Consider the following 15,711-nt stretch of genomic DNA (forward strand, 5'->3'; position numbering starts at 1 on the left):
CTGGGTATCGAACGCACGATCCCGCGATCCACATATCTTTGCTCTCCCTGTTGAGCTAAACGGACGGGCTATCTTATGAAATGTGGCCCATAATATAGAAAAAACAGGCTTACATATAATGTTTTTAACACATAAATGAACAATATAATAAGATAAACTTACTAAGATTTATCAAAAATCTACTGCAGTATATTGCAGTATAAAATCTCATTTTTCTAGACTTACTACATCGTGTAACAAAAATGTTCCCTATTATACTGTGTAGTACTATCGCATGCTATTATATATATATATATATATATATATTATATATATATGGTTTGCTTAATCCACTGTCAACATTGATCACGCCATTAGCAACATGTTCAATTTCATCTGAAGATACCAGTAACCATAGCTAGCTGGTTCACAAGTAATAATTTCGAGACTATTAACTATAACCATTTGTTTTATTTGTTTATATTCGCAGTTCAGTATGTGCTAATTCAGCAAATTACAGTTGCGAGCATTTTCTATACAAATATTAAAATCGTTCCAAAAATAACTGGTGTTTTCTCCTCTAATTTCGATCAAACAAATAAATGAAATTCCATACGAAAAAATGACAAATTAGCGTGTCATACATATACTGAGTATACATTTATTTCCTGGAGCATTTTATGAATATTGCTATCTCATCTTCACAAGCATTGAATCGTCGAAAATTTCTTATGTCGGGGACAAACGGCCAAGCCCACTCATAACTAAAACACATTTTCACTGCAGTAGAAATAGCAATTTTTTGATGAAAATGTCCAACATCTTCAATATGCTTATTTCTACGGTGTTCCGTAAGGGCCAGTGCCTGCTTCATGTGAACGCGCGAGCTACGACGGTACAATGGCGAATCGCGACAGTACGATGGCGAAAAGCGACAGTACCTTTGCGCTTCACCATTCTGTCAAGCATGCGCAAAAGAGTTCACTTAGTCTGTATGACGTCAGACGGAGGTACGTGCTTTGGACTTACTTACTAATAATCTTGTTTAACATAAATCTATTTTTTCCCCAATATCTTTTTATCAATTAAAACCTTAAGGTCAGTGGTAAAAAGATAGGGTCGGTCGGGTAAGCGGAAACAAACAACTGTATTCTAGACCTATTTAACACTTTAGCCCCAACGGAACACCGTATATTTCAGCTGAGAGTGAAACAGTTGACTTTGACTACCTGATCATGCAGTGAAACTGATATTTTTGATATGCATGGCCAGATATTTTAAACGCATTACAATTATTTTGCGCGCGTTGTAAACATTTAATTTGACAGTGTCAGTGAAAATGTATTTACACTACAGGCAAAAGAAGTCTATTGTTATCATCATGGTTAGCCGCGTTTTAGCCCGACTGTACTTTAGGCATACTATGACTTTTTGATAAATATTTCATCGTGTAAGCTGATAATGTGTCCGCTTATATCATGTTGGTTAGCAGGTATAGTTGCAGTGATTATACCTTAGTTTTTTCCTTAGTTTTTTTTATCCACGTATAACTTCACTATGTTTAGATGTTACAATTATAGGTTACGAATACATATATTAGAATCTACAATAACTGAATTTCTTCTTGTTGAGGTAGATGTGCCATGATGATTAAAAGGTGGCTGCACCACTGTATTCCATTCTTCGCTTGTAAACAATGTTATCGCAGAGCACAAAGTGACTGTAGTAGTGTACGGTCAACGCAGGCCAAAAAAAGAGGCCAAGAGGTTTATTTTGGTCAGTCAATTTCCAGGTATCACAAATTGATCGATACGTGGAAATATAAATTGTCTTCGGCCAAGTTGAGGGGTCAACTTATGCTGGTATTGGGCATTTACATTTATATAACTATATATGATATTGCACTGTACGAGATTATGTACACCGGTAAAGGTTATAACCGGTGAAGTTGTATGTTATTTGATATGGGGGACGGGCAGGTAGGCGGATAGGTGTCAATTTTTGACAAAATCGAGATTTCGGTGTCTTGTTATGCCTCTTTGACTTCCGGTATGATGATGAATTTGATTTGTGTCTTGTAGAACTAACCTAAACAGGCTAAACTTTAGTTCAACTGCAATCTTGAATGTAAGTACTAAGTAGTATAGTCATGTATGCATTTAAATCGTTAAACGCCGTTTCCCAAAACTATTCAAACCTAGTACCGTCAGTGTAGACGAGGGGCTTCTGCTCAACAACTTTATATCTAACTGGCAAATTATCACCAAGTTTTAAGTATATAGCAATTTTATATAGAGACATAGCATGGCATGGCATTTAGGGCCGCTGGGTTCGAGACCAGTGTCGCTGTTATTAAAAATAAAAAGGTGGTTCGGCTCGTTAACTTTATTTTAGACCAATATGGTGAAATGAAACTGCCTAAAGGTAGCTTACAGAAAAAAAATCAAGGTTTGGGTTATAGATAAAGGGCCAGTCGAAGGGCCAAGCATAACTAAATATTGCTGCATATTGTACTTGAATGCAGTGATCTAAGGCGTTGGGTCTGTAGTGCTTTATTGAATATAGGATTTTTAAGGGCAGTGGTTAAAATCCCGGTCGGCACTTTTCTTTGTTTGGATTATTTAGATGCCGTTTGGGCCAATGGGGTCAATGTCAAGGTGACAGTTATATAAAAGCATAAGAAAAACGTATTCATTCAATAACCATCAGTTGGTTTCCGGTCAATACAATAGCAATCTGCTGCAGAGTAATAGCTTGGGGTCTATTGCCGCTTGAGTCAAGGTCAAAGTCGATGTTACTTAAATAGTAAAATGACATACGCTCAACAACTATAACTACGATGAAACTTTGTACATTTGTCTCCAAAACTTACATAAAGAGCTAGCTTGTGATTGTATTCGAGGCTGATTGAGTCATGGTCACTGTTAACTAAGAATATGTTTAACTTCTCCTTAAATATATCACGCAAAATTAAACCTTAAAAGTACCAAACGTTCACGTCCCTCCCCCCCCCCTCCCCCCCCCCCCCCCCCCCCCCCCCCCCCCCCCCCCCCCCCCCCCCACACACACACACAACCTTAAATCCCGGATCCACCCTTGAGCTGTAATTTTCCAACAGATTGATATATATCTCTATACTACAAATAACCTTTAGTGTAAAGCATATGACTTACGAAACCATCAATTACGAACAAAAACTAGTACAGTGTATAATGGGTTAGATAATATATCATGAATTCATTTATTTTTTTTTTATTTGACTAGTCTTATTTACAAAATTAATGCATTTACATTGTTTCGTTAAATACAATTATAAATTATATAGGGGCATTAGTTTTTTTTTTTTGTTTTTTTTTGAAACGGAACGAAACAGTCTAAAAAAAGATATAAAATTCATCCGAAATCTCATTACAATAACTAGCCCTAATTTTCCAACACTAACTACAATTTTCTGCCCCTGACATGCCCTATATAACGCTATTAAGTTTCGCCTTAATATCATGCCTTTAGCTTTTAATTGCATAGAAAAAAAATGTAATTTTAAACGTATTTTAAGGGTGGACGCGGGATGCAACCCCTATCTGAATCCGCTAGTGCAGCCGGTCATTGTACTGAGGTTGCAAATGACAGTCCGGGACGATAATTTCACCATACTAAATAAGGCCAGTAAGAAGCTTGTGCAGTCTTAATCAGACTTTCGGGGACTGCTGACAGTGCTAAATAAACTTCTCAACAGATTAAGACTATTTCTGTGTTTGGTGATTGTCTGTAGAACTATTATTGACAGTCCGGTTAATCCTTCTTCCAGGAAAGAATTATACATGCTGCCAGCGCTACATAAACTTTTAATTAATATGGCTAGGTCAGTTTTGAAACTTTATTTACTGGACTCATCTGTCTCTAGAATAATTTATCGACAATCCGGTTAATCCTCCTTCCAGGAAAGAATTTATTTTTCGGTTTTTAATTCTTTCCCTGAATAAGGCTTTATGGATAATCACTACCAGGAACGCATTATTTCTTGTTTTGTTATTTTCCATGTAACACATTATCGCTAACCTTAAACTGCACTAACATTATGAATGCAGTGAACGATTATAAAAATTCTGTCAAAGTTAAACCATGCTGTATTACTTTTAATTCACGTAACAAAATGCAGTTTAAACAACGAACCCAATTAAAAACATGTGGCACTTCTTTTAACGAAAAACAGAATAAAAAAAATACATTCATTTAATTCATTTTGAAACGGACCAGAAACGCATATTTTTGGGGGACGGAGGGAGGGCGGAGTTGGTGGTGGTGATGGTGGTGTGTGTGTGGTGGGGGTGGGGGTGGGGAGGGTGTTAATGTCATCTGGACATAGTGTCTTGTCGATATCGTAAAGGGACGATCATTTAAACGTCTGGTGTATGTGGTGGGGGCTGGGATTTTACTTGGAGCCAAGAATTCTTTTTTGCTTCTATGAAAGTCAGATTTTTTTTCAGAACTTGAAAACCAGAATATGTTTACAGAGTAAACCAAATACATTTTGTTATACCTCGTGAAATACACATGAACTAGATAAATGCAAGTGTTTTTGGATAAAGTTTTATTAAATAAGAAGCAGTTTGACCTAAATACAGTTCCTTATTTTGGGCAGAGTAATGTTCTTCTCTGAGAATAAATGGTAAGGAATACTTTTAATGTTCATATACGTAGACCTGAAAGATAAATGAGCCCAAAGGGGCAAATACAGCCTAAACTGCATGTTAGGGGTTCGGGGGAGGGGGCATGCTCCGATTATTTATTATTTACGTAGTTGTCTGATAAAATACTATATAGCATAGATATTCCATGTTACCACAAACATATATGTATAAAGGATCACAAACATAAGTATATTATACACGTTTCCTTTATATATAATAATATAAAAATATGAAAAATGTAGATTCTAATGTGAAAATGACACATTGAATCAAATTCTGCCATGATTTATTCACCGGCAGTCGAACACCGATCTCTGCAAAAATGTTCATTTCAAATTCATTTAGACTGCAAATATAAGTATTGTTCTGTAAGACTCGTTTAGAAAAAATAATTCTGTTATATATTCTGACTTCGTCAATTTTTGAAGAAAAATGACATAATTATACAAAAATTGAATATGCATCGGAGTTATCTCCTGTAAATAACAATCAATAACTGTTATACCAGTGGTCTGAAATCATTCAAAATTGATGCATAGTAGTTACCCTTGAACAAACAATTCGTTTTGAGTAAGAAATGACATATATACACTGAATAGTGGATTATCCTGTTAACAAACACGGCTGACACAGACAATAGTCAGCACAATGCTCTTTTGTAGTATGAATATCACGAAATTGTCTGCACGGATGCCAACATCAAATTCTTACTGTTTATAGAGATAATTGTTTAATCATAAATCATGTTGTTTTTTTTTCAAACTGTGATACTGCATGTGTATCTGGAAATGAAGTCCGGTGTAAACCCGTAATGTATAGACGACAATTGCTTCATACCGGTCATTCCAAAAACCCACCAATAATATATAAGCAGAAGTGCGGACACATTTTAGTCAAAATTACAATTAAAGGACAATAACGCTGCAATAAATAATCCGCCTGGGACGTGCACCTCTTGGAATCCAAACGTTTTGTGAAATTTTGAAGGATTTCCAGCCAGTGATTTCTGAAAAAAAAAGCCTGGACAATAATGTAGGGACGGATGCACATACGACACACAAACGGACGAAGCGACGTCTACATGCCTCTCCCCCACCTCCCTCTCTCCCACCCCGAATATCTTCAAGTAATGTAAACGTAACATCTATTCATTATACGACGGAAGCTATTTTACCTTTACACTGTTTATGCTGTGATTTATGTAGCGATTACATGATATGAGCCGCGCCATGGGAAAACAAACATAGTGCGTTTGCGACCAGCATGGATCTAGACCAGCCTGCACATCCGGCAGGGTGATCAGGATCCATGCTGTTCGCTAATGGTTTCTGTCATTGCTTTGAAAGCGAACAACATGGATCCTGACCAGACTGCGCGGATGCGCAGGCTGGTCTGGATCTATGCTGGTCGCAATCGCATTATGTTGGTTTTCATATGGCGCGGCTCATGTCTTCATTATAAGTGTAAGTCACTGTATAGAAAATTGGTATTGTCAACCGGACTCCATTACACTGTCCGTCTGTCCATCTACAGCAGTTATGTGACTTTCATTGATATGACAAATGATTTTATTGTAAAAATATACTGTTGGTGATATATAACCTTTAAGAAATCTAAAATTGCAATGTTATTGAGAGGACTCAGGTAGACGAAATCAACTAAACAACGTAAGAAACGTAACTAAATACTGACATGGCAAAAGTGTAATTCTATTACAGTAATTAATTGATAGGATATTTGCCATAGAGCGGTCGTATTGGCCCATAGATCAACTGTCAGAGGATAAAATTTTATTTAATAATAAGGCCAATTTCAAGTCATGCAGTTAATTAATGATTGTTTGATTTTTTGGCTCAATTTTACCAACCAAAATCATGCGGCTTCAATCCAGTATTGGTCCTGCTTTAAAGTATGCGGGACGCAACTGTTAGCTACGGTGCCCCTAAAGTGACATGTTACGCACTTTTTTTCCACTTAGGTAATGTGAGACTTTTTTTTATTTCGAAATAACATTTCGTTTAAACGAAATAACTAATTCGTTAAAACGAAATGATTTCGTTTAAACGAAATAAAAAAAGTCTCACATTACTTAAGTGGAAAAAAAGTGCGTAACATGTCACTTTAGGGGCACCGTAGTTAGCAACTTGTAAATTGCGATTTCTTTACTTGTTTCCCTTGCTCAAGGACGCGTAAATAGAAGGAACTTAATCGTTACCATGCTGGACACGGCTGATTCTGCCTTTGCGAACAGTGTAGATCATGATCAGCCTGCACATTCGTGCAATCTGATCATGATCTGCACTGTTCGCTATTCAGCCAGAATCTTTTTGGCAATTCCCCCTTTTAACAGTTAATGGTACAGTCCAAATTGGAAGATGGACACATTTATTATAGACATAATAGCAAGGTAAGGACTAACTTTTAAGAAAAGGCATAATTATGACAGCCAACTCTTTGACATGCTGGCATAAAATTCGAACTTCATTATCTTTATGTTTACTTTAGTTGCTTCTGGTAACGTATATCCTCGCTCATTTTTAGAAGAGGGTAATCCTGCAACTTCCATACCCATACTGCAGCTATACATTTATGCCCCACAAGTATAAAGTATATCTTCACTTACAGCTCAATTATAAAAACGAAAAGACTGGTTTTTCAAGTTTATTTGCACATCAATGCATTTGATTGGCATGCGATGAGAACACTCGTACACATAATGCAATAAAGTATAGAAACATATACAGCGTCGGTTACATCATAAAATACAATTATGGGTGAGGAGTTAGTTTTTATTAGGATTAACATACCATAACTTCTGGCTGTTTTTAGTACTACATTTGTATTATCGTTTTTTTTCCTTTAGATTGTATTCCATGATTTTGGTTAAAGTACATGGATATCCTATCCTACGATGATCATTTCAAACATGTGCTTTAGGGTTCAGTAGATGTCATGTCAGTACATATTGCATCATACACACTTAAAAAACATGCAAATTTAATTTACCAAACAAGATCAAGGCTACTTAAATTAACTAATTTTTTTTTTAAATAAGTGAAACTCAATTCTAGCCACTGAAACTTCAATTCTGGCAATTATTATTATTTTAAAGTTCAAATATGCACTTTATTCCGTAAATTGCCTCTTATTTGTAAATTTGACTAACAGCTGAAAACTGTTTACCACGGAAATGTTTCAGGGAACACCACTGTGCAACACGTTCTTTCATTACAGTTCTCTGATTTATTTCCCTTCGATGGTGTATATATAAAGTTGCGTTGCAATGGACGACCTGTAGAAATTCAGCTTTTTTCTATTTCATAAAGCATTTTTTCCCCATTTCTAAAATATGTTATAAGATGCTGAATAATCAAACCTTTTTTAATTAGGTAATCAACTGAAATTTCATTATGCTTTAATGACTTGAAAATATTCAGCTTATAACCTATAGAAATTTCACATGGTTTAGATTCCGTTCGATGATTGATATATTTAATTTGTAATGTTTTGAAATTCCGCTTTTAACTAAGATCAGTTATACTAGACTTTGTTGCCGTGGAAATATTTAATTCACAATGATTAGAAATTTAACGAGGCTTTGATCCTGTGGAGATACGTGTATTCAGCATATAACCTCTAGAAATTTCACTAAGCGTTATTCCCGCGGAAGTATTTAACTTAAAAAACTCTAGAAATGCCATTAGGAGCTATTCCCGCGGGAAGTATTTAGCTTATAACCTCTAGAAATGCCACTAGGAGCTATTCCCGCGGGAAGTATTTAGCTTATTACCTATAGAAATGTCACTAGGAGCTATTCCCGCGGGAAGTATTTAGCTTATAACCCCTAGAAATGTCACTAGGAGCTATTCCCGCGGGAAGTATTTAGCTTATAACCCTAGAAATGTCACTAGGAACTTTTCCCGCTGGAAGTATTTAGCTTATTACCCTAGAAATGTCACTAGGAGCTATTCCCGCTGGAAGTATTTAGCTTATAACCTCTAGAAATGTCACTAGGAGCTATTCCCGCGGGAAGTATTTAACTTATAACATCTAGAAATGTCACTAGGAGCTATTCCCGCGGGAAGTATTTAGCTTTTAACCTCTAGAAATGTCACTAGGAGCTATTCCCGCGGGAAGTATTTAGCTTATAACCTCTAGAAATGTCACTAGGAGCTATTCCCGCGGGAAGTATTTAGCTTATAACCTCTAGAAATGTCACTAGGAGCTATTCCCGCGGGAAGTATTTAGCTTATAACCCTAGAAATGTCACTAGGAGCTATTCCCGCTGGAAGTGTTTAGCTTATAACCTCTAAAAATGTCACTATGAGCTATTCCCGCGGGAAGTATTTAGCTTATAACCCTAGAAATGTCACTAGGAGCTATTCCCGCGGGAAGTATTTAGCTTATAACCTCTAGAAATGTCACTAGGAGCTATTCCCACGGGAGGTATTTAACTTATAACCTCTAGAAATGTCACTAGGAGCTATTCCCGCGGGGAGTATTTAGCTTATAACCTCTAGAAATGTCACTAGGACGCGGGAAGTATTTAGCTTATAACCTCTAGAAATGTCACTAGGAGCTATTCCCACGGGAAGTATTTAGCTTATAACCTCTAGAAATGTCACTAGGACGCGGGAAGTATTTAACTTTTAACCTCTAGAAATGTCACTAGGAGCTATTCCCGCGGGAAGTATTTAGCTTATAACCTCTAGAAATGTCACTAGGAGCTATTCCCGCGGGAAGTATTTAGCTTATAACCTCTAGAAATGTCACTAGGAGCTATTCCCGCGGGAAGTATTTAGCTTATAACCTCTAGAAATGTCACTAGGAGCTATTCCCGCGGGAAGTATTTAGCTTATAACCCTAGAAATGTCACTAGGAGCTATTCCCGCTGGAAGTGTTTAGCTTATAACCTCTAGAAATGTCACTAGGAGCTATTCCCGCGGGAAGTATTTAGCTTATAACCCTAGAAATGTCACTAGGAGCTATTCCCGCTGGAAGTATTTAGCTTATAACCTCTAGAAATGTCACTAGGAGCTATTTCCGCGAAAGTATTTAACTTATAACCTCTAGAAATTTCACTAGGCGTGTGACATTTCTAGAGGTTATAAGCTAAATACTTCCCGCGGGAATAGCTCCTAGTGACATTTCTAGGGTCATAAGCTAAATACTTCCCGCGGGAAGTATTTAGCTTATAGCCTCTAGAAATGTCACTAGGACGCGGGAAGTATTTAGCTTATAACCTCTAGAAATGTCACTAGGAGCTATTCCCGCGGGGAGTATTTAGCTTATAACCTCTAGAAATGTCACTAGGACGCGGGAAGTATTTAGCTTATAACCTCTAGAAATGTCACTAGGACGCTGGAAGTATTTAACTTTTAACCTCTAGAAATGTCACCAGGAGCTATTCCCGCGGGAAGTATTTAGCTTATAACCTCTAGAAATTCCAATAGGCGTTATTCCCGCGAAAGTATTTAACTTATAACCTCTAGAAATTTCACTAGGCGTTATTCCCGTGAAAGTATTTAACTTATAACGTCTAGAAATTTCACTAGGCGTTGTTCCTGCGGAAGTATTTAACTTATATCATATAGAATTTTCACTAGATGTTATTCCCACGGAAGTAGCCTCTAGAAACTCCACTTGGCGTTGTTCCCGAGGAATTCTTTGACTTATACCATACAGAAATTTAACAAGGCGCTATTCCCGCGGAAGTATTTAACTTATAACCTCTGGAAATATCACTAGGAGCTATTCCTGCGGGAAGTATTTAGCTTATAACCTCTAGAAATTCCAATAGGCGTTATTCTCACTGAAGTATTTAACTTATAACCTCTAGAAAATTTAATGGGCGCTTTTTCCACTGAAGTATTTAACTTAAATCCTCTAGAAATTTCACAAGGTTTGCTCTTGTGGATATATTTAGCTTATAACCTACAGACGTTTGATATGGCTTTGGTCGCGTGGATATACGTAACTCAGAAAACATATAAATTTATCTAGGCTTTTATCCCGTGGATAAAATTAATTTATAATATATGGAATCTTTACAAGGCCTTGATATATTTAACTTATATTTGCACGATCTATACGACGCTCTATATCTCGTGTGCGTAATTCAGTATAGAAAACATTTTTGAAGCCGCACGCACGACAAACTTTCCCATAAATATATAAAACATGTTCACATAACTTCTCCAGTATTCCATGGATGACAAATGATAATGACCTCTTTTACACGTTAAGAAATATATCACCAATGCCAAGTGAAAGCTTGCGGTCAACTGTGAACAAAGATATTTTTCACGATACTTGTGATCCATGAGTGGTCAATGTTCGCGCGGAGTCAGGAGACATTATCAACAGTACTGTTGCGAAAATAGCCTCAATCCCGCCTTCTTAGTACGTACATTCTTATTATCAGACAATTTGTCAAAATAATCTAAGATAGAACCTATCCTAATTGTAGTACTGTAGTCATTGTTGCAAATAATTATAGTAAAGATGACACCGCTTTGAGGACAATAATACGGTTGTTTAAGATGTTGACGTGAATAATCAGTATCAATGTCAACATGATTGGGTATGTATTTCAACTGAAGCAGTCAAAATGATTCTAACAGTGCCTGCCATCGGTCTATGTGGATTCTGTCATTTATGAAGAAAGCATGAACTTTATTTCAACTTCAATGTACAGTTGATTCTGGTTGGGGGATGAATCCTGTGTCCGGTATATTTGAGACATGATTATTCACATTTGCTCTGCACGTTTTTTGTTGGGATGTACCCGTGTACATGATCATCTTTCTGGATATATATAATGTTTAATTATTAAGATTAATCAATAATTAATAAGAATTGTAGTCATGGTGCAGACTTCAGAGAACTTTTTGTTTTTGTTTTGTATTTTTAAATCGATATATTAACAACTAACACCCAAACTGTTATCATTGACCTGGAAAATTTCTTACACAATTTTGCTATAGTCATTTTAATATTTAATAGTAATTCAAAAGGCATGTCAGAACCTGACATCTAGGAAGACGTTAATAACACAACTTGGTCATGGCAATTTTCCATTTGTGTTTGATAAATTTATGAAACGTTTATAAATTACGATCCTTCCACTCTCTGATAGCCAAGTTTGGAGCCCACTGTGATTGAACTGCTTTGATACTGTCAACGTCGTGGATCAGCTGGCGTTTCTCTTGTTGCTTTGTCTTCTGTAAAGGCACCGAGAACTAGCGTATGTGGTTCTTATATGTAATTCTCTATTACATGATTAAGTTATCTTTTTCTGGTGTTTTTGTATGTGTTAACGCACATATTGAATAAATCAAAACAATAAGATCAAAATTTACACATACATGAACACCCGAAAAATTTATTTAAGCCTTATAATAATAATTGAACATGTTTCCGCACCGACGCTTAATTGTTTAATGACTTTGATTTCCTCGTCAAGAATTTCGAAACCATGATCGTTGGACAGAAAACTAACTCACTCAGAGAATAAGTACCCGTACTTATACGTTTTGTTCAGAAATAAGAAAGTTGTCGCCGTTTTTCGCGGCAGATGCTGACATACGCGCATGGATACAAAATTTATGATCAAGAGGTTCATGTACTAACGTCTCGGCTGAATTAGTGTAATTGCTGGAATTAATAGATATTTGAATAAAACAAGCATTTCCATGTTTTACAAGTAACGTTAGTGCCCCTTGTAACCATTCTCTGTGTTCGGGGTTTTTTGCTTCCTGTGTTTTAGGTATTCAGGGAGCAGTAAGTAGGAAAAAAAAGAATTACAGATTACTTAACTAGAATTTATATCTTGTCTTTGAATCAAATAATGAACATAGAAATATACATAAATATCATACTTTAGCTCCGTGACATAGAACTCCAGCAGCAGATTTGATTCCCGAATATCGATAATAAGAACATTCCGATAGCGTCGGTCTATGGATCGCGGGGTCGTGAGTTCGATACCCGGGCGGGGCGTTTGTTCTCCGTGACGATTTGATAAAATACATTGTGTTTGAAATCATTCGTCCTCCATCCCGGATTCGTGTGGGGAAGTTGGCATGCCGTTACTTGAGGGAACAGGTTTGTACTGGTACAGAATCCAGGAACACTGGTTAGGTTAACTGCCCGCCGTTACATGACTGAAATACTCTTGAAAAACGGCGTTAAACCCAAAACAAACAAAACAAAGTAAGAACATTCCAGAACACCACATGTCTACCATAGTTTTAGGATAAATCTAGACTGAACCAGACTTAAGAAGTCTATATATAAGATCTTGATTGATACCATGTTGAACATAGTTATTTCTGTTCTGATACTCGTGCCTGTATGTCTGCAGTTTCCCTTTAAAAGGCAATAAATTAACAACAGGTTTTTTGGTTGCGGGTTTATCCCGCTACCAAAGTTAAGTGTATTTTTGACAATCATGTAGCATCTTTATTTGATTTCAAATCACATCCAAAGGAATTTGTTCATGTGCTACACAAAGTAGTCCCATTCATGAACAAAGCGGATGATTTATCAATGATCAAGCAGTTCTTATTCATCCTCTATCCATCCACACTGGCCATTTAGATTATATAAGATCTGTCAATGATTAGGTATTCCAGCCCATGGTTACATCACTGACTTCCAGCTGTTCATGTAAGGTCAGGCAGAGTTTATCTTAGATCGAGGCATATTAGTATTTGTTTCTTATATATGTATATTTATAGAGTGGCATTTAAAATGAAAATAACTCTAGCAAAACCCGCAACCACCAGACATCTCAAGGCTTTGATTTTTGTTAAGGAATTTTGTAACTATTGCAATTCTTCGCTCAAACAGCAAAAAAAAAAAAAACAAAACAAATTTCTTGATCCAGTGTTAAAGCACCTTAAGTATCAACAGTATTCAAGTATTGAAACAAAAGAAGAAAAAAAAACTGCGATAACTGAGCAAATATCAATACTAAACTTGTTTACCTTGTGAGTTCTCTGCCCTGTAAGTTCGGGACATGGTGAGGGTTGGGACTTGGTGCACACCATTAACCGGGTTAATCTCCCGTCCGTGGTTTTGATATTTCATGTTCCAAGGCTTTACCCATCTGTATTCCTTTATTTGTTTTGTTCATTGTACATTTTTGTTTTTCTTTGTCTATATTTTTGGAATAAATGTCAATCTTTTGCATCCCTTGCTGTAGAGTTGGGAACTCAGTGTTCAGCTCATGGACTAGGGAACTCTAGTATCAACTAATCTTACCTTCCTTACAGAAGAGCTGATCTTAACTAACTCTGCTCTGAAACAGGGTTGACTGGTTTCCGGCTTGTGATGGTCGTGCAGAATGAACAGGCGAAAATAGTTTTACTTATTGCCAGGACCACGGCTGTGATTGGTTAGTTACTTTGTAGATGGGTATAATTATACTAGCTTGACAGCATTAGTTTTCTTAAGCAAATCAACATACTTGAGTCAATTAACAAACATAAGTATTTTCGTGAAATCGCAGTTTTTCAGTGTTATACCAAAAATATGTAAAATATGTAATGTCTTTTATTTCTTACCCACGATGTCAAACATGGGATAAATACGTGTGTATCGCAAGCTCTCTTACTTCTGTAACCGCATACATTTAAAATGTGCAGTCGACTATAAACATAAACCGTTAAAGTTTCTGTGATAAATGGTTTTTACACATTTTGTGAAGTTTGTTTTCGGAGTTTTTTTTCGCAGTATGTCATTACCAGACAGATAGACAAAAATAATGGCACATTCTGATTGCAAATTGTAAACATTCTGACAAAAGTGCTCTTTGGGGGTTATAATATTGGCCCGTATATCTTGTTAGTTGACTTAAATAAAGAATCAGGGTTGATGCCACGAGCAAAAGATGTTTAAATTAATTGACGACATCGCAGATTACTCTAAATTTGTCTATCAGCGTTCCGTACGTACATCAAGTAGTTAAGAGATCGATTTGAAGAACGCTTCGCTTCCTTGAAAAATGTCAAATACTGGTAATTAATTGGGAGGTGTGGACATGACCATGGTTGCTTCGAACCCGCAGCCTATTTTTTCTCTAGAGATGTTCCTGCCAATTGCTAAATTTTAACAAGTGAATTTATATTCACCACCGAATTACAATTAAAGGGCAATAACTTTGAAAAAAGATCCTGCCAAAAATGGCGTGTGGGTTACTTTGTTTCGTGGGAATTAATTACGATGTGCATGCCCCACGCCCTTTAGTGATCTGTTTTTGTTTTAACCTTTACCCTCCTAAATTTCTTAAATGGACTGGTCCATCATTCAATTTGGGCAGTACCACTTACTATTCAAAGGGATATTCACAGAAAATGTACTGACTGAATAGCGAACAGTGCAGACCACGGATGCGCAGGCTGATCTTGGTCTGCACTGGTCGCAAAGGCAAAACTACCTGTCTCCAGCAGGCTAATAGGATTGTAAAATGATTAAATGGCACTAACTCTGAAGTTACTGAAGTGATTCTGACAAAAATTGCTTGTGCCTGAATATTGATTTACATTTGTGTTAAGTGTCATGAAGATCCATCGATAGCTTACTTATGAAGAAGGTACCTGTCGGATATTCTTTATGTTTACATCTGAAAAATAGCCGTAGCGGGAGTTTCTGCTTTTAAGTGGCAGGGGCCAGTTTTGCATTTGGCCCGGGTACGTTTTTTTAAATAAAATAGACAGATGTACTTTACAGACATATATATTCAACTGGTTATTTATGATGTTTATAGAACTAAGGATTCATGCGTACGAGCGATTATTGTGTAAAATAAATATGTGCTTGAATCGATTTTCCTAGCTCCGTGAAGGCGGCCGGGTCTAAAACCTTACCTGAGATAATGGAAGTCAGACGAAATGGAAACGGTCATCCATCCATTTAGCTTCAGCTCAAAATTGCGGAAAAAGTAAACGGTTATGAGACACTTTTCCGTTCCCACCATTATTTTCGTCTGGCCACATGCTTAAAAATATGCATTTGTTTTAGGTCAGTCATTTGCAGA

Source organism: Mercenaria mercenaria, chromosome 14 (genome assembly GCF_021730395.1).
Source record: "Mercenaria mercenaria strain notata chromosome 14, MADL_Memer_1, whole genome shotgun sequence".
NCBI classification, from domain to species: Eukaryota; Metazoa; Mollusca; class Bivalvia; order Venerida; family Veneridae; genus Mercenaria; species Mercenaria mercenaria.